This window comes from Somniosus microcephalus, chromosome 11, assembly GCF_052327205.1.
Source record: "Somniosus microcephalus isolate GS21.2 chromosome 11, FLI_Smic_1.0, whole genome shotgun sequence".
Taxonomy (NCBI): Eukaryota; Metazoa; Chordata; class Chondrichthyes; order Squaliformes; family Somniosidae; genus Somniosus; species Somniosus microcephalus.
The window spans coordinates 234,052,453-234,070,992 of record NC_140997.1 but is presented as its reverse complement, the minus strand read 5'-3'; positions in this window follow the sequence as shown (position 1 = coordinate 234,070,992).

Here is an 18,540-nt window from a genome sequence, read left to right as displayed (position 1 = left end):
TGCACTGTCCCATCAAACACTCCCAGGGCAGGTACAGCACGGGTTAGATACAGAGTAAAGCTCCCTCTACACTGTCCCATCAAACACTCCCAAAGCAGGTACAGCTTGGGTTAGAGACAGAGTAAAGCTCCCTCTACACTGTCCCATCAAACACTCCCAGGGCAGGTACAGCACGGGTTAGATACAGAGTAAAGCTCCCTCTACACTGTCCCATCAAACACTCCCAGGGCAGGTACAGCACGGGTTATATACAGAGTAAAGCTCTCTCTACACTGTCCCATCAAACACTCCCAGGGCAGGTACAGCACGGTTAGATACAGAGTAAAGCTCCTTCTGCACTGTCCCATCAAACACTCCCAGGGCAGGTACAGCATGGATTAGATACAGAGTAAAACTCCCTCTACACTGCCCCATCAAACACTCCCAGGGCAGGTACAGCACGGGTTAGATACAGAGTAAAGCTCCATCTACACTGTCCCATCAAACACTCCCAGAGTAGGTACAGCATAGGTTAGATACAGAGTAAAGCTCCCTCTACACTGTCCCATCAAACACTCCCTGGGCAGATACAGCACGGGTTAGATACAGAGTAAAGCTCCCTCTACACTCTCCCATCAAACACTCCCAGAGTGGGTTCAGCACGGGTTTGGTACAGTGTTAAGCACCCTGTACATGTCCAATGTATCACACCAGGGCATGTGCAGCATGGGTTAGGTACAGAGTGAAGCTCCCTCTACACTGTCGCATCAAACACTCCCAGGGCAGGCATAGCACGGGTTAGATACAGAGTAAAGCTCCCTCTGCACTGTCCCATCAAACACTCCCAGGGCAGGTACAGCAGGGGTTAGATACAGAGTAAAGCTCCCTCTACACTGTCCAATCAAACACTCCCAGGGCAGGTACAGCACAGGTTAGATACAGAGTAAAGCTCCCTCTACACTGTCCCATCAAACACTCCCAGGGCAGGTACAGCAGGGGTTAGATACAGAGTAAAGCACTCTCTACACTGTCCCATCAAACACTCCCAGGCCAGGTACAGCACGGGTTAGATACAGAGTAAAGCTCCCTCTACACTGTCCCATCAAACACTCGTAGGGTAGGGACAGCATGGGTTAGATACAGAGTAAAGCTCCCTCTGCACAGTCCCATCAAACACTCCCAGGGCAGATACAGCATGGGTTAGTTACAAAGTAATGCTCCCTCTACACTGTCCCATCAAACACTCCCTGGGCAGGTACAGAATGGGTTAGGGACAGAGTAAAGCTCCCTCTACATTTTCCCATCAAACACTCCCAGGGCAGGTACAGCATGGGTTAGATACAGAGTAAAGCTCCCTCTACACTGTCCCATCAAACACTCCCAGGGCAGGTACAGCACAGGTTAGATACAGAGTAAAGCTTCCTCCACACTGTCCCATCAAACACTCCCAGGGCAGGTACAGCACGGGTTAGATACAGAGTAAAGCTCCCTCTACACTGTCCCATCAAACTCTCCCAGGGCAGGCACAGCACAGGTTAGATACAGAGTAAAGCTCCCTCTACATTTTCCCATCAAACACTCCCAGGGCAGGTACAGCATGGGTTAGATACAGAGTAAAGCTCCCTCTACACTGTCCCATCAAACACTCCCAGGGCAGGTACAGCACAGGTTAGATACAGACTAAAGCTCCCTCTACACTGTCCCCATGAAATACTCCCAGGGCAGGTACAGCATATGTTAGATACAGAGTAAAGCTCCCTCTACATTTTCCCATCAAACACTCCCAGGGCAGGTACAGCATGGGTTAGATACAGAGTAAAGCTCCCTCTGCACAGTTCCATCAAACACTCCGAGGGCAGGTACAGCACGGGTTATATACAGAGTAAAGCTCCCTCTGCACTGTCCCATCAAACACTCCCAGGGCAGGTACAGCATGGGTTATATACAGAGTAAAGCTCCCTCTACACTGTCGCATCAAACAATCTCAGGGCAGGTACAGCACGGGTTAGATACAGAGTAAAGCTCCCTTTACACTGTCCCATCAAACACTCCCAGGGCAGGTACAGCACGGGTTAGATACAGAGTAAAGGTCCCTCTACACTGTCCCATCAAACACTCCCAGGGCAGGTACAGCACGGGTTATATACAGAGTAAAGCTCTCTCTACACTGTCCCATCAAACACTCCCAGGGCAGGTACAGCACGGGTTAGATACAGAGTAAAGCTCCCTCTACACTGTCCCATCAAACACTCCCAGGGCAGGTACAGCATGGGTTAGATACAGAGTAAAACTCCCTCTACACTGCCCCATCAAACACTCCCAGGGCAGGTACAGCACGGGTTAGATACAGAGTAAAGCTCCATCTACACTGTCCCATCAAACACTCCCAGAGTAGGTACAGCATAGGTTAGATACAGAGTAAAGCTCCCTCTACACTGTCCCATCAAACACTCCCTGGACAGATACAGCACGGGTTAGATACAGAGTAAAGCTCCCTCTACACTCTCCCATCAAACACTCCCAGAGTGGGTACAGCACGGGTTTGGTACAGTGTTAAGCACCCTGTACATGTCCAATGTATCACACCAGGGCATGTACAGCATGGGTTAGGTACAGAGTGAAGCTCCCTCTACACTGTGGCATCAAACACTCCCAGGGCAGGCATAGCATGGGTTAGATACAGAGTAAAGCTCCCTCTGCACTGTCCCATCAAACACTCCCAGGGCAGGTACAGCACGGGTTAGATACAGAGTAAAGCTCCCTCTACACTGTCCCATCAAACACTCCCAGGGCAGGTACAGCACAGGTTAGATACAGAGTAAAGCTCCCTCTACACTGTCCCATCAAACACTCCCAGGGCAGGTACAGCACGGGTTAGATACAGAGTAAAGCACCCTCTACACTGTCCCATCAAACACTCCCAGGCCAGGTACAGCATGGGTTAGATACAGAGTAAAGCTCCCTCTACACTGTCCCATCAAACACTCGCAGGGTAGGGACAGCATGGGTTAGATACAGAGTAAAGCTCCCTCTGCACAGTCCCATCAAACACTACCTGGGCAGGTACAGCTCAGGTTAGATACAGAGTAAAGCTCCCTCTACACTGTCCCATCAAACACTCCCTGGGCAGGTACAGCACGGGTTAGATACAGAGTAAAGCTCCCTCTACACTCTCCCATCAAACACTCCCAGAGTGGGTTCAGCACGGGTTTGGTACAGTGTTAAGCACCCTGTACATGTCCAATGTATCACACCAGGGCATGTGCAGCATGGGTTAGGTACAGAGTGAAGCTCCCTCTACACTGTCGCATCAAACACTCCCAGGGCAGGCATAGCACGGGTTAGATACAGAGTAAAGCTCCCTCTGCACTGTCCCATCAAACACTCCCAGGGCAGGTAGAGCACGGGTTAGATACAGAGTAAAGCTCCCTCTACACTGTCCCATCAAACTCTCCCAGGGCAGGTACAGCACGAGTTAGATATACAGTAAAGCTGCCTCTATACTGCCCCATCAATCACTCCAAGGGCACAGACAGCACGGGTTAGATAGAGTAAAGCTCACTCTAAACTGTCCCATCAAACACTCCCAGGGCAGCTACAGCACGGGTTAAACACAGAGTAAAACGCCCTCTACACTGTCCCATCAAACTCTCCCAGGGCAGGTACAGCACAGGTTAGATACAGAGTAAAGCTCCCTCTACATTTTCCCATCAAACACTCCCAGGGCAGGTACAGCATGGGTTAGATACAGAGTAAAGCTCCCTCTACACTATCCCATCAAACTCTCCCAGGGCAGGTACAGCACAGGTTAGATACAGAGTAAAGCTCCCTCTACATTTTCCCATCAAACACTCCCAGGGCAGGTACAGCATGGGTTAGATACAGAGTAAAGCTCCCTCTACACTGTCCAATCAAACACTCCCAGGGCAGGTACAGCACAGGTTAGATACAGAGTAAAGCTCCCTCTACACTGTCCCATCAAACACTCCCAGGGCAGGTACAGCACGGGTTAGATACAGAGTAAAGCACTCTCTACACTGTCCCATCAAACACTCCCAGGCCAGGTACAGCACGGGTTAGATACAGAGTAAAGCTCCCTCTACACTGTCCCATCAAACACTCGTAGGGTAGGGACAGCATGGGTTAGATACAGAGTAAAGCTCCCTCTGCACAGTCCCATCAAACACTCCCAGGGCAGATACAGCACGGGTTAGTTACAAAGTAATGCTCCCTCTACACTGTCCCATCAAACACTCCCTGGGCAGGTACAGAATGGGTTAGGGACAGAGTAAAGCTCCCTCTACATTTTCCCATCAAACACTCCCAGGGCAGGTACAGCATGGGTTAGATACAGAGTAAAGCTCCCTCTACACTGTCCCATCAAACACTCCCAGGGCAGGTGCAGCACAGTTTAGATACAGAGTAAAGCTCCCTCTACACTGTCCCATCAAACACTCCCAGGGCAGGTACAGCACGGGTTAGATACAGAGAAAAGCACCCTCTACACTGTCCCATCAAACACTCCCAGGCCAGGTACAGCACGGGTTAGATACAGAGTAAAGCTCCCTCTACACTGTCCCATCAAACTCTCCCAGGGCAGGCACAGCACAGGTTAGATACAGACTAAAGCTCCCTCTACACTGTCCCCATGAAATACTCCCAGGGCAGGTACAGCACAGGTTAGATACAGAGTAAAGCTCCCTCTACATTTTCCAATCAAACACTACCAGGGCAGGTACAGCATGGGTTAGATACAGAGTAAAGCTCCCTCTGCACAGTTCCATCAAACACTCCGAGGGCAGGTGCAGCACGGGTTACATACAGAGTAAAGCTCCCTCTGCACTGTCCCATCAAACACTCCCAGGGCAGGGACAGCACGGGTTATATCGAGAGTAAAGCTCCCTCTACACTGTCGCATCAAACAATCTCAGGGCAGGTACAGCACGGGTTAGATACAGAGTAAAGCTCCCTTTACACTGTCCCATCAAACACTCCCAGGGCAGGTAAGGCATGGGTTAGATACAGAGTAAAGGTCCCTCTACACTGTCCCATCAAACACTCCCAGGGCAGGTACAGCACGGGTTATATACAGAGTAAAGCTCTCTCTACACTGTCCCATCAAACACTCCCAGGGCAGGTACAGCACGGGTTAGATACAGAGTAAAGCTCCCTCTACACTGTCCCATCAAACACTCCCAGTGTAGGTACAGCACGGGTTGGAAACAGAGTAAAGCTCTCTCTACACTGTCCCATCAAACACTCCCAGGGCAGGCATAGCACGAGTTAGATATACAGTAAAGCTCCCTTTACACTGCCCCATCAAGCACTCCCAGGGCACAGACAGCACGGCTTAGGTACAGAGTAAAGCTCCCTCTACACTGTCCCATCAAACACTCCCTGGGCAGATACAGCACGGGTTATATACAGAGTAATCCTCCCTCTACACTGTCCCATCAAACACTCCCTGGGCAGGTACAGCACAGGTTAGATACAGAGTAAAGCTCCCTCTACCCTGTCCCCATGAAAGACTCCCAGGGCAGGTACAGCACAGGTTAGATACAGAGTAAAGCTCCCTCTGCACTGTCCCATCAAACACTCCCAGGGCAGGTACAGCACGGGTTAGATACAGAGTAAAGCTCCCTCTACACTGTCCCATCAAACACTCCCAAAGCAGGTACAGCTTGGGTTAGAGACAGAGTAAAGCTCCCTCTACACTGTCCCATCAAACACTCCCAGGGCAGGTACAGCACGGGTTAGATACAGAGTAAAGCTCCCTCTACACTGTCCCATCAAACACTCCCAGGGCAGGTACAGCACGGGTTATATACAGAGTAAAGCTCTCTCTACACTGTCCCATCAAACGCTCCCAGGGCAGGTACAGCACGGTTAGATACAGAGTAAAGCTCCTTCTACACTGTCCCATCAAACACTCCCAGGGCAGGTACAGCATGGATTAGATACAGAGTAAAACTCCCTCTACACTGCCCCATCAAACACTCCCAGGGCAGGTACAGCACGGGTTAGATACAGAGTAAAGCTCCATCTACACTGTCCCATCAAACACTCCCAGAGTAGGTACAGCATAGGTTAGATACAGAGTAAAGCTCCCTCTACACTGTCCCATCAAACACTCCCTGGGCAGATACAGCACGGGTTAGATACAGAGTAAAGCTCCCTCTACACTCTCCCATCAAACACTCCCAGAGTGGGTTCAGCACGGGTTTGGTACAGTGTTAAGCACCCTGTACATGTCCAATGTATCACACCAGGGCATGTGCAGCATGGGTTAGGTACAGAGTGAAGCTCCCTCTACACTGTCGCATCAAACACTCCCAGGGCAGGCATAGCACGGGTTAGATACAGAGTAAAGCTCCCTCTGCACTGTCCCATCAAACACTCCCAGGGCAGGTACAGCAGGGGTTAGATACAGAGTAAAGCTCCCTCTACACTGTCCAATCAAACACTCCCAGGGCAGGTACAGCACAGGTTAGATACAGAGTAAAGCTCCCTCTACACTGTCCCATCAAACACTCCCAGGGCAGGTACAGCACGGGTTAGATACAGAGTAAAGCACTCTCTACACTGTCCCATCAAACACTCCCAGGCCAGGTACAGCACGGGTTAGATACAGAGTAAAGCTCCCTCTACACTGTCCCATCAAACACTCGTAGGGTAGGGACAGCATGGGTTAGATACAGAGTAAAGCTCCCTCTGCACAGTCCCATCAAACACTCCCAGGGCAGATACAGCATGGGTTAGGGACAGAGTAAAGCTCCCTCTACATTTTCCCATCAAACACTCCCAGGGCAGGTACAGCATGGGTTAGATACAGAGTAAAGCTCCCTCTACACTGTCCCATCAAACACTCCCAGGGCAGGTACAGCACAGGTTAGATACAGAGTAAAGCTCCCTCTACACTGTCCCATCAAACACTCCCAGGGCAGGTACAGCACGGGTTAGATACAGAGTAAAGCTCCCTCTTCACTGTCCCATCAAACTCTCCCAGGGCTGGCACAGCACAGGTTAGATACAGAGTAAAGCTCCCTGTACATTTTCCCATCAAACACGCCCAGGGCAGGTACAGCATGGATTAGATACCGAGTAAAGCTCCCTCTACACTGTCCCATCAAACACTCCCAGGGCAGGTACAGCACAGGTTAGATACAGACTAAAGCTCCCTCTACACTGTCCCCATGAAATACTCCCAGGGCAGGTACAGCATAGGTTAGATACAGAGTAAAGCTCCCTCTACATTTTCCCATCAAACACTCCCAGGGCAGGTACAGCATGGGTTAGATACAGAGTAAAGCTCCCTCTGCACAGTTCCATCAAACACTCCGAGGGCAGGTACAGCACGGGTTACATACAGAGTAAAGCTCCCTCTGCACTGTCCCATCAAACACTCCCAGGGCAGGTACAGCACGGGTTATATACAGAGTAAAGCTCCCTCTACACTGTCGCATCAAACAATCTCAGGGCAGGTACAGCACGGGTTAGATACAGAGTAAAGCTCCCTTTACACTGTCCCATCAAACACTCACAGGGCAGTTAAGGCATGGGTTAGATACAGAGTAAAGGTCCCTCTACACTGTCCCATCAAACACTCCCAGGGCAGGTACAGCACGGGTTATATACAGAGTAAAGCTCTCTCTACACTGTCCCATCAAACACTCCCAGGGCAGGTACAGCACGGGTTAGATACAGAGTAAAGCTCCCTCTACACTGTCCCATCAAACACTCCCAGGGCAGGTACAGCATGGGTTAGATACAGAGTAAAACTCCCTCTACACTGCCCCATCAAACACTCCCAGGGCAGGTACAGCACGGGTTAGATACAGTGTAAAGCTCCATCTCCACTGTCCCATCAAACACTCCCAGTGTAGGTACAGCACGGGTTGGAAACAGAGTAAAGGTCTCTCTACACTGTCCCATCAAACACTCCCAGGGCAGGCATAGCATGAGTTAGATATACAGTAAAGCTCCCTCTACACTGCCCCATCAAGCACTCCCAGGGCACAGACAGCACGGGTTAGATACAGAGTAAAGCTCCCTCTACACTGTCCCATCAAACACTCCCTGGGCAGATACAGCACGGGTTATATACAGAGTAATCCTCCCTCTACACTGTCCCATCAAACACTCCCTGGGCAGGTACAGCACAGGTTAGATACAGAGTAAAGCTCCCTCTACCCTGTCCCCATGAAATACTCCCAGGGCAGGTACAGCACAGGTTAGATACAGAGTAAAGCTCCCTCTGCACTGTCCCATCAAACACTCCCAGGGCAGGTACAGCACGGGTTATATACAGAGTAAAGCTCTCTCTACACTGTCCCATCAAACACTCCCAGGGCAGGTACAGCACGGTTAGATACAGAGTAAAGCTCCTTCTACACTGTCCCATCAAACACTCCCAGGGCAGGTACAGCATGGGTTAGATACAGAGTAAGACTCCCTCTACACTGCCCCATCAAACACTCCCAGGGCAGGTACTGCACGGGTTAGATACAGAGTAAAGCTCCATCTACACTGTCCCATCAAACACTCCCAGAGTAGGTACAGCATAGGTTAGATACAGAGTAAAGCTCCCTCTACACTGTCCCATCAAACACTCCCTGGGCAGATACAGCACGGGTTAGATACAGAGTAAAGCTCCCTCTACACTCTCCCATCAAACACTCCCAGAGTGGGTTCAGCACGGGTTTGGTACAGTGTTAAGCACCCTGTACATGTCCAATGTATCACACCAGGGCATGTACAGCATGGGTTAGGTACAGAGTGAAGCTGCCTCTACACTGTCGCATCAAACACTCCCAGGGCAGGCATAGCACGGGTTAGATACAGAGTAAAGCTCCCTCTGCACTGTCCCATCAAACACTCCCAGGGCAGGTACAGCAGGGGTTAGATACAGAGTAAAGCTCCCTCTACACTGTACCATCAAACACTCCCAGGGCAGGTAGAGCACGGGTTAGATACAGAGTAAAGCTCCCTCTACTCGATCCCAATGAACACTCCCAGGGCCAGTACAGCACGAGTTAGATATACAGTAAAGCTCCCTCTACACTGCCCTATCAATCACTCCAAGGGCACAGACAGCACGGGTTAGATACAGAGTAAAGCTCACTCTAAACTGTCCCATCAAACACTCCCACGGCAGCTACAGCACGGGTTAAACACAGAGTAAAGCGCCCTCTACACTGTCCCATCAAACACTCCCTGGGCAGGTACAGCACGGGGTTAGATACAGAGTAAAGCTCCCTCTGCACTGTCCCATCAAACATTCCCTGGGCAGGTACAGCACGGGTTAGATACAGAGTAAAGCTCCCTCTACACTGTCCCATCAAACACTCCCTGGGGAGGTACAGCACGGGTTAGATACAGAGTAAAGCTCCCTCTACACTGTCCCATCAAACACTCCCAGGGCAGGTACAGCACAGGTTAGATACAGAGTAAAGCTCCCTCTACACTATCCCATCAAACTCTCCCAGGGCAGGTACAGCACAGGTTAGATACAGAGTAAAGCTCCCTCTACATTTTCCCATCAAACACTCCCAGGGCAGGTACAGCATGGGTTAGATACAGAGTAAAGCTCCCTCTGCACAGTTCCATCAAACACTCCGAGGGCAGGTACAGCACGGGTTACATACAGAGTAAAGCTCCCTCTGCACTGTCCCATCAAACACTCCCAGGGCAGGTACAGCACGGGTTACATACAGAGTAAAGCTCCCTCTGCACTGTCCCATCAAACACTCCCAGGGCAGGTACAGCTCGGGTTATATACAGAGTAAAGCTCCCTCTACACTGTCGCATCAAACAATCTCAGGGCAGGTACAGCACGGGTTAGATACAGAGTAAAGCTCCCTTTACACTGTCCCATCAAACACTCCCAGGGCAGGTAAGGCATGGGTTAGATACAGAGTAAAGGTCTCTCTGCACTGTCCCATCAAACACTCCCAGGGCAGGTACAGCACGGGTTATATACAGAGTAAAGCTCTCTCTACACTGTCCCATCAAACACTCCCAGGGCAGGTGCAGCACGGGTTAGATACAGAGTAAAACTCCCTCTACACTGTCCCATCAAACACTCCCAGGGCAGGTACAGCATGGGTTAGATACAGAGTAAAACTCCCTCTACACTGTCCCATCAAACACTCCCAGGGCAGGTACAGCACGGGTTAGATGCAGTGTAAAGCTCCATCTACACTGTCCCATCAAACACTCCCAGTGTAGGTACAGCACGGGTTAGAAACAGAGTAAATCTCCCTCTACACTGTCACATCAAACACTCCCTGGGCAGGTACAGCACGGGTTAGATACAGAGTAAAGCTCCCTCTATACTCTCCCATCAAACACTCCCAGGGTGGGTTCAGCACGGGTTAGATACAGTGTTAAGCTCCCTGTACATATCCAATGTATCACTCCAGGGCATGTACAGCACGTGTTAGATACAGAGTAAAGCTCCCTCTACCCTGTACCCATGAAATACTCCCAGGGCAGGTACAGCACAGGTTAGAAACAGAGTAAAGCTCCCTCTACACTGTCACATCAAACACTCCCTGGGCAGGTACAGCACGGGTTAGATACAGAGTAATGCTCCCTCTACACTGTCCCATCAAACACTCCCAGGGCAGGTACAGCACAGGTTAGATACAGAGTAAAGCTCCCTCTACACTGTCCCATCAAACACTCCCAGGGCAGGTACAGCACGGGTTAGATACAGGGTAAAGCTCCCTCTACACTGTCCCATCAAACACTCCCAGGGCAGGGACGTCACTAATATGATAAGAGTGTGAATTGAATGCAGCTGACTGTGATGGCGGAAATGCGAGCGTGGGATGTTTTTGCTGAAGTTTCATTCAGCGCCCGAGGGCAAGGTTACGCCATCTGATCTTGTAATTCAATACTGATGTTCTCATGTTTCTGTGCAGAGACTAATGCAGTGAATAACCCAGTTTCCAAATCACATTTATGAATTAATGGGTGCTATGGATTAGTATGAGTAAAATAGCACCGGTATCCCGCATTGCCCAATCTTTTCCACACCTTTATTTGCAATAAAAGATTATGCAGAACAAGAAGTACTTTGTACAATCATTATTGTTAACTTCCTGTAATTCAGAAGCTTGTTTGAATCACACAGGCTGGCAGTGTCTGCAGTTTGGATCATAAACACATGGGATGGTGCAGCCTCTGCAATCATCAAACATTTGATTTACTGAAAGAGAAACGTCAGCACCAGAACATTGGAATTGCTGGAGTAAAAAAGACCAAGGTCCATCGAGTTCGCCATCTTAGCGTGTCAGCCATGGCTCAGTGTGTCGCACTCTCTCGTCTCTGAGTCAGAAGGTCGTGGGTTCAAGTCCCACTCTAGAGAATGGAGCCCATAATCCAGACTGACACTCCCAGTGCAATACTGAGGGAGCTCTGCACTGTTGGAGGGGCAGTACTGAGGGAACGCTGCACTGTCGGGAGGGGCAGTACTGAGGGAACGCTGTACTGTCGGAGGGACAGTACTGAGAGAGCGCTGCACTGTTGGAGGGGCAGTACTGAGGGAGCGCCGCACTGTCAGAGGGGCAGTACTAAGGGAGCGCCGCACTGTTGGAGGGGCAGTACTGAGGGAGCGCCGCACTGTCGAGGGGGCAGTACTGAGGGAGTGCTGCACTGTTGGAGGGGCAGTACTGAGGGAGCTCCGCACTGTCGGGGGGGCAGTACTGAGGGAGTGCTGCACTGTCGGAGGGCAGTACTGAGGGAGCGCCGCACTGTCGGAGGGGCAGTACTGAGGGAGTGCTGCACTGTCGGAGGGGCAGTGCTGAGGGAGTGCTGCTTTGTTGGAGGGTCAGTACTGAGGGAGCGCCGCACTGTCGGAGGGGCAGTACTGAGGGAGCGCCGCACTGTCCGAGGAGCAGTACTGAGGGAGCGCCGCACTGTCAGAGGGTCAGTTCTAAGGGAACAGAGAGGCAGATAGAGTCAGGGAAAAACAGAGTAAGAGAGAGCGAGAGAGAGAACGAGACGAGACAGGGAAAAACGGAGAAACAGGGAGCGAGTCAGAGACAGGGCAAAACAAACAGGGCAAGAGAGAGAGAGAGACTGAGACAGGGAATAACAGACAGAGAAACAGAGAGCGAGAGCGAGAGAGAGAGACAGAGAGAGGGAAAAACAGAGAAATAGAGGGCGAGAGAGAGAAAGACAGAAAAAAACAGAAACATAAGACACCGTTCCCGCTGCGGTCTGGAGGTCCCGCGCAGGCTGCTCACTGGCCTTCAGATGGGAGAAACCGCGCTTGCGCGAAAATTTGAATGGGCCGCGCAGCCGCTTAAAGGCACCACGCACCAAAAAAAATAAGAGGGAACATTGAAGATAGAGTAACAGAGAGAGAGGGAGACAGGCAGAGATGGAGAGAAAGAATCAGAAAAAAGGAAGAGAGTGAGAGACAGACATACAAACCGAGAGACGGGGGAGAGAGAGAGGCAGAAATAAAGAGAGGGTAGACGTACCAAGATGGAGCAGGAGGGAGACAGACATACACACAGAGAGGATTTTATTGGATTTAGTCTAAGTATCAAAATGTTTATGGGGAAAATAATCGGACTTGAGATATCCAAATCTCCAGGACTTGATGGTTTCCACCCCAAGGTATTAAAAGAAATAGGTGAGGAAATTGCGGATGTGTCAGTCATAATTTTCCAAAGCTCTCGACATTGGGGAATTGTACCGTTGAATCGGAAAATGCCACTCCATTATTTAAGAAGTGAGGGAGAAACCAGGTAGCTACAGATCCGTCAGTTTAATATCAGTTGAGGGGAGGTTACTGGAATCGATCCTCAGGGGCTGAGTGACTGAGCACTTGGACAGGAATCAGCTGATCAAAGAGAATCGGTCTGGATTTGGGAGGGCAGGTCATGTCTGACTAATCTAGTTGAATTGTTTTGAGGAGGTCATTAGCCTGGTGGATAGGGGAGTGTCGATGGATGTTGTCCATATGGACTTCCAGAAGGTATTTGAGAAGGTTCCGCACACAGATTATCAACAACAGATTATTAGCAACAATTCGAGTGTGTGGAATTGGAGGTAACCTTTGTGACATGGGTTGATAATAGGAGACAGAGAGTGGGGATAAAGGGAACGTTCTCTGATTGGCAGGATGTGATGAGTGGTGTTCCCCAGGGATCTGTTCTGGGACCTCAACTTTTCACCATATTCATCGATGACTTGGATGAAGGAATCGAGAGTTGTTTATCCAAGTTTGCAGATGACACTGAGTTAGGAGACGCAGGACAGGCTTTTAGGCTTTTAACATGCAATTTTACATATTATAGTTATACAAAAATGTTTTACTAAATCATACAAATACACCCTATCCTACAGTGGATGGGAGCAGGAAGTTACAGAGGGACGTAGACAGACTAAGCGAGCGGGCAAAACTGTGGCAGATGGAGTTCAATGTGGGGAAGTGCGAGGTGGTCTGAGATCTGAGAAAGACAATCGGAATATCTTCCTAATGGCGAGAGACGAGGAGCTGTGGAGGAGCAAAGGGGTTTCAGTGTCCATGTACACACATCACTAAAAGCCAGTGCACAGGTGCAAAAAGTAACCAGAAAGGCTCATGGAATGTTGGCCATTATCTCCAGGAGTTGGACCTCAAAAGTGAGGAAGCGATGCTTCAGTTGTTCAGAGCTCTGGTCAGACCCCCTCTGGAGTCACTGGGTTCAGTTCTGGGCCCCGCCTCTCAGGAAGGATAGATCGGCCTCGGAGGGGGAACAGCGCAGATTCACCAGAATGATACCGGGGCTAAAAGGGTTAAATTATGAGGACAGGTTACACAGACTGGGCTTGTATCCCCTCGAGTTTAGAAGATTAAGGAGTGATCGTATCGAGGTGTTTAAGATGATTAAAGGATCTGACAGGGTCGATAGAGAGAAACTATTTCCTCTGTTGGGGAGAGTCCAGAACAAGGCGGCAGAACCTTAAAATTGGAGCCAGGCCGTTCAGGGGTGATGTCAGGAAGCACTTCTTCACACAAAGGGTGGTGGAAATCTGGAACTCTCTCCCCCAAAAAAGCTGTTGAGGCTGGGGGTCAATTGAAAGTTTTAAGACTGAGATTGATAGATGTTGTTGAGTAAGGGTATGAAGGGATATGGAGCAAAGGCAGGTAAACAGAGTTGAGATACAAATCAGACTTGATCTCACTGAATGGCAGAACAGGCTCGAGGGGCTGAATGCCTCCTCCTATGAGAGAGAGAGGCAGACATGCAGAGAAAGAGGGAGACAGAGACAGAGATGGATGAATCATAGAATGAAACAGCACAGAAGGTGGCCATTCGGCCCATCAAGCCTGTTCTGGGAGAGATAGAGAAGAGCTAGTGAGAGAGGCAGACAGGCAGACAGATAGATAGAGAGGATAGCAAAATACTGCGGATGCTGGAAGTCCGAAATAACAACAGAAAATGCTGGAAAAACTCAGCAGGCCAGGCAACATCCGTGGAGAGAGAAACAGAGTCAACGGTTCGGGTCAAAACCCTTCCACAGAACTGAGAGAAAAGGCAGGAAATGAAACAAAAGGCAGATAGAGACTGTGATTACACATAGAGATTGGTCTCATTTTGCACAAAATGTGTATTGAGTGCATCCTGATCCTGTTGCTAGGAGATATTGTAAGAGTGAGTCAGCGCCCGCAGGTCCCTGTGTCATCCTGCGTCCTGAAGCTAAGGCACGAATTTAACCCCACCCGCCCGATGGAAACCGTGCAGGGGTGGGGGGACGGGTGGGGGGTGGGGGGGGTGGCAGTTCAAATCGAACTGGTGACCCACCTGCTGATGACCTGCCTGGAACCTGCAGTCTCTGATTTCACCGCGAGCAGGCATCACAGGCACCTGCCTGAAACCAGCCGGGTCCTTTGTTAAATGTGGAAGCCGGATGACATCATCGGGCCCCCGATCCCGATTTTAACTCTGGCCTGAGCTCGGAAGCCGCCGCGATTTTCCCGCCAGGTGAAGACAACGGGGAAGTGGAGCCCTGACCAGAAGAGGTCGTTTACAGGAACGTTCCATGTGGGGCCAGGAGGAGTGGGGCAACAAGGGGATAACAAGGGGGCAACAAGGGGGGCAACAAGGGGGCAACAAGGGGCAACAAGGGGGCAACAAGGGGGCAACAAGGGGCAACAAGGGGGCAACAAGGGGCAACAAGGGGGCAACAAGGGGGCAACAAGGGGGAAACAAGGGGGCAACAAGGGGGCAACAAGGGGCAACAAGGGGCAACAAGGGGCAACAAGGGGGCAACAAGGGGGCAACAAGGGGGGCAACAAGGGGCAACAAGGGGGCAACAAGGGGCAACAAGGGGGCAACAAGGGGATAACAAGGGGCAAACAAGGGGCAACAAGGGGGCAACAAGGGGGCAACAAGGGGGGAAAAAGGGGCAACAAGGGGGCAACAAGGCGGCAACAAATGGCAACAAGGGGCAACAAAGGGCAACAAGGGGGCAGCAAGGGGGCAACAAGGGGTGACAAGGGGGCAACAAGGGTGTAACAAGGGGCAACAAGGGGGCAACAAGTGGTAACAAGGGGCAACAAGGGGGCAAAAGGGGCAACAAGGGGGCAACAAAGTGGGCAACAAGGGGGCAACAAGGGGCAACAAGGGGGCAACAAGTGGCAGCAAGGGGGCAACAAAGGGGGCAACAAGGTGGTAACAAGGGGCTAAGAAGGGGGTAACAAGGGGGTAACAAGGGGCAACAAGGGGACAAAAAGGGGATAACAAGGGGCAACAAGGGGGTAACAAGGAAACACTGGCTACTTACAATCTGAATATGCTAGGGATTGTAGGGAAATTGAGTAGATTGTGATTTTCAATGGATTTATGATTAAAATATAAAACAGGCAATAAAATAACTGAAAAGGCTTTTATGGGCTATCAAGTTGTAAAATCCTGTCTCGCATCTGGATTTTCTGTTCTGTTCGGTGAGCTCTGTTTTAAAAAAATTAATTCTTGGAATGTGGGCGTTGCTGACAAGAACGGCACTTATTGCCCAACCCTGTCACCATGGCTCAGTGGGTCGCACACTCGCCCCTGAGTCAGAAGGTTGTGGGTTCAAGTCCCACTTCAGAGAGTTGAGTGCATAAATCCAGGCTCACACTCCCAGTGGCAGTACTGAGGGAGCGCCGCACTGTCGGAGGGGCGGTACTGAGGGAGCGCTGCACTGTCGGAGGGGCTGTACTGAGGGAGCGCCGCACTGTCAGTGGGGCAGTACTGAGGGAGCGCCGCACTGTCGGAGGGGCAGTACTGAGGGAGCGCCGCACTGTCGGAGGGGCAGTACTGAGGGAGCGCCGCACTGTCGGAGGGGCAGTACTGAGGGAGCGCCGCACTGTCGGAGAGGCAGTACTAAGGGAGCGCCGCACTGTCAGAGGGGCAGTACTGAGGGAGTGCCGCACTGTCGGAGGGGCAGTACTGAGGGAGCGCCGCACTGTCGGAGGGGCAGTACTGAGGGAGTGCTGCACTGTCGGAGAGGCAGTACTGAGGGAGCGCTACACTGTCGGAGGGGCAGTACTGAGGGAGTGCTGCACTGTCAGAGGGGCAGTACTGAGGGAGTGCCGCACTGTCAGAGGGGCAGTACTGAGGGAGTGCCGCATTGTCAGAGGGGCAGTACTGAGGGAGCGCCGCACTGTCGGAGGGGCAGTACTGAGGGAGCGCCGCACTGTCGGAGGGGCAGTACTGGGGAGCGCCGCACTGTCGGAGGGGCGGTACTGAGGGAGCGCCGCACTGTCGGAGGGGCAGTACTGAGGGAGCGCTGCACTGTCGGAGGGGCAGTACTGAGGGAGCACCGCACTGTCAGAGGGGCAGTACTGAGGGAGCACCGCACTGTCAGAGGGGCAGTACTGAGGGAGCACCGCACTGTCAGAGGGGCAGTACTGAGGGAGCACCGCACTGTCAGAGGGGCAGTACTGAGGGAGCGCCGCACTGTCGGAGGGGCAGTACTGAGGGAGCGCCGCACTGTCGGAGGGGCAGTACTGAGGGAGCGCCGCACTGTCGGAGGGGCAGTACTGAGGGAGTGCTGCACTGTCGGAGAGGCAGTACTGAGGGAGCGCTACACTGTCGGAGGGGCAGTACTGAGGGAGTGCTGCACTGTCAGAGGGGCAGTACTGAGGGAGTGCCGCACTGTCAGAGGGGCAGTACTGAGGGAGTGCCGCATTGTCAGAGGGGCAGTACTGAGGGAGCGCCGCACTGTCGGAGGGGCAGTACTGAGGGAGCGCCGCACTGTCGGAGGGGCAGTACTGAGGGAGCGCCGCACTGTCGGAGGGGCGGTACTGAGGGAGCGCCGCACTGTCGGAGGGGCAGTACTGAGGGAGCGCTGCACTGTCGGAGGGGCAGTACTGAGGGAGCACCGCACTGTCAGAGGGGCAGTACTGAGGGAGCACCGCACTGTCAGAGGGGCAGTACTGAGGGAGCACCGCACTGTCAGAGGGGCAGTACTGAGGGAGCACCGCACTGTCAGAGGGGCAGTACTGAGGGAGCGCCGCACTGTCGGAGGGGCAGTACTGAGGGAGCACCGCACTGTCAGAGGGGCAGTACTGAGGGAGCACCGCACTGTCAGAGGGGCAGTACTGAGGGAGCGCCGCACTGTCAGAGGGGCAGTACTGAGGGAGCGCTTCACTGTCGGAGGGGCAGTACTGAGGGAGCGCTGCACTGTCGGAGGGGCAGTACTGAGGGAGCGCCGCACTGTCGGAGGGGCAGTACTGAGGGAGCGCCGCACTGTCGGAGGGGCAGTACTGAGGGAGCGCCGCACTGTCGGAGGGGCGGTACTGAGGGAGCGCCGCACTGTCGGAGGGGCAGTACTGAGGGAGCGCTGCACTGTCGGAGGGGCAGTACTGAGGGAGCGCTGCACTGTCGGAGGTGCCGTCTTTCGGATGAGATGTTAAACCGAGGCCCCGCCTGCTCTCTCAGGTGGACGTAAAAGATCCCGTGGCACTATTTCGAAGAAGAGCAGGGGAGTTCTCCCCGGTGTCCCGGGGCCAATATTTATCCCTCAACCAACATAACAAAAAAAAACAGATGATCCGGTCATTATCACATTGCTGTTTGTGGGAGCTTGCTGTGCGAAAATTGCCTGCCGCATTTCCTACATTACAACAGTGACTGCACTTCCAAAGGTACTTAATTGGCTGTAAAGCGCTTTGAGACGTCCGGTGGTCGTGGAAGTCGCTATAGAAATGCAAGTCTTTATTTCTTTCTTCGAATTACCCTGAGGAGGTGGTGGTGAGCCGCCTTCTTGAAACGCTGCAATTATTCTTTGTAGCGGGTTCGGTACAATGGAGTGGATCGCTAGGCCTCTTCGGAGGGCCAGAGTCAAGAGGCACTGGAGCCGCATGTAGGCCCAGACCGGGTATGGGCGGCAGGTTTCCTTCTCTAAAGGACATTATTCAACCTGTTGGGCTTTTACGGCAATCTGACAGGTTCGTGGTCACTTTTCCTGAGACCAGCTTCTTATTCCCGAGTCAAACTCTGGGGATTCCCAAGTGCCACAGTAGGATTTTGAACTCATGTTTTACTGGATTTTTAATCCAGGCCTCCTTATGTG